This window comes from Arvicola amphibius, chromosome X, assembly GCF_903992535.2.
Source record: "Arvicola amphibius chromosome X, mArvAmp1.2, whole genome shotgun sequence".
In the NCBI taxonomy this organism is placed as follows: Eukaryota; Metazoa; Chordata; class Mammalia; order Rodentia; family Cricetidae; genus Arvicola; species Arvicola amphibius.
Window position 1 is genome coordinate 61,250,637 of NC_052065.1, and position 2,499 is coordinate 61,253,135.

A 2,499-nucleotide genomic window follows, 5' to 3' on the forward strand; every position below is an offset into this window, starting at 1 on the left:
CTACAAGACACCCAGAAAGTGACTGGTGAATGTTGCCAAGACTAGGTACAACAGTCCTTTAAAATTTCTGCTTCATAAAAAATGTCTGCCAGATATTCTAGGTCTGTAGGCAGAATATTGGGTGCCCCCAATGTTGCTGAGAAACCTCTAGTGTCTGCTCAAACATTCAGCTGTTTCTGTCATTCTATATTTTTGGAAGTTGTTTGCTCTGTACTTCTTGTTTATTCAAGTAATTCTTTATATTCTTCTTGGGTCTTCAATGGAATTTAAGACTAGGTAGTTATAGTTGCAGTTTTCCTTAGTTATGACAGAAGGTAAATTAAGTACAGAGATTTGGACACATATAGATTAGATAATGGAGTATTCTCTCCAAATATGACAAATACAAATGTACTGGACATTGTGAATGTAATTCTTACTTGATAATTGCTATTGTTATATATAGTTTTACTGTGTTAGAGTCATAACACAGTAAACTTTTTGTACACAGTTAATGTGTGTCTCTTTGGTTTAATAAAAAGCTGAACAGCAAATAGTTATGCAGTATTTTCAGGGAAGAGAGAACACTAGGAAGAAGACAGAGTCAGAACCACGAGCCAGATGGAGAAGAAGCAGCATGGGCAGTGTAGAGTAAAGATAATAAATCCACAGACGAGCCGGGCGGTGGTGGCGCACGCCTTTAATCCCAGCACTTGGGAGGCAGAGGCAGGCGGATCTCTGTGAGTTCGAGGCCAGCCTGGTCTACAAGAGCTAGTTCCAGGACAGGCTCTAAAACTACAGTGAAACCCTGTCTCGAAAAACCAAAAAAAAAAAAATAAATAAAAATAAATAAATAAATAAATAAATCCACAGATGAAAACTAGGTTAATAAAATGGGTTAATTTAAGTTGTAAGAGCCAGCTAGTAACAAGTGTAAGCTATGGCCAAGATTTCTTTTTTTAAATATTTATTTATTTATTATGTATACAATATTCTGTCTATGTAGATGCCTGCAGTCCAGAAGAGGGCACCAGACCTCATTACAGATGGTTGTGAGCCACCATGTGGTTGCTGGGAATTGAACTCAGGACTTTTGGAAGAGCAGGCAATGCTCTTAACTGCTGAGCCAACTCTCCAGCCCCTGGCCAAGATTTCTTAATTAATAAGTTTCCATGTCATAATTTGAGAGCGGTCAGGAGGAACAGAAAAATCTGCCTACAATTTGTCTTCCAGTACCACCTGAAATGCATGGATCAGCTACTCCAGGTAGAGGGTTTGCTAGCAAAGTACAGACGGTGAAACCCAACCACTTAGCACACTCCTGCTTTGTCTCCTTTGGGTGCCCTTCCATTCACAAATGTCTATCACTACTTCTATTCAGATTCACCCTGAGGAAGACTACTTCCTTCTGTTCCTTATTGCTATGCACCAACTAACTACATACTCCCAAGATGGACTAGCTGTGTTCAATCCTTGCAGTGCTTCCCATCACCCAGAGATTGGGCTGGGAACATGAAACTATAGAACCTATAGAAGTAAGGACAGATAGAGAAGTTTTTGTCTGCTTGCTACCAATGCTATGGGCAGAGGCCAGAATATACAGAGTATATTCTGTTCCAGGTAATGGGGTATATAGGTGTGGGTGGGGAGTACAGAAAACAGCTAGGGATCCTGGGCACTTGCACACACACTTGCATTTTTCTAGGAGGAGAGGAAGGATGCCCATGTATGTTCTCTATATCACTGAGCCCCAGATATAGACTCCTAGTCAGTGAGTCCCTGCCATCCTTGCTAGATATAGCTGACAAAAGCCCTGTGAGCATATCTTTCCTGTATTTTCCAGGCCATGAACTCTGGAGCCTTGACTGCCTCAAGAGTTTGCACTTTGCACTGGACCAGGTTGCCACATCTGGAATCTAGTTGCCTTCAAAGCTTCCTAAGTCTTCTGGATTTCCATGCCCTGTTCTTAAGGGATGAGTATCCACCCATTCAATTTTAGCCAAAAAATAAACAAAGAGAATTACTGGGTACATCAGCAATACAATATGCTTCAGGGCAGTATTGCATCAAGAATGCTAAGCTACCTTTGGCCCATGTACATTCTCTGGTCCCTCTGTAGAGTAAAGCACCCAAACCAGTTTCTGTCAAACTCCTTAAGAAGTGACTTGTCCACTTCTGGTCTGATATGTATCTATAAACCTAACTTTGGAAATCTGTCAATTTAAAACTATTAAAACCAAACTATGGACACTGGGTCTAGGGTCTGAGCAGTAGCTAAATTCTGACTTGGGCAATGACAAAGAACCAGAATTCTGTATCGCCATGAGTCTAGGTCTGAAAGTAAAGCACAGGTGGCCATGCCTACCAAGGTTGTACAAAATCTGCAGAGCTACAACCAAGATTCTAGAGATAACAGGTCATATGAGAAGTAGAGCAGCTGTCACTAGAGAAATAATAGCCATCCTCAATCAGAGCTTAGCCCCAGAACATGCTTCACACCTGACAGAGGGAAGCACAGAT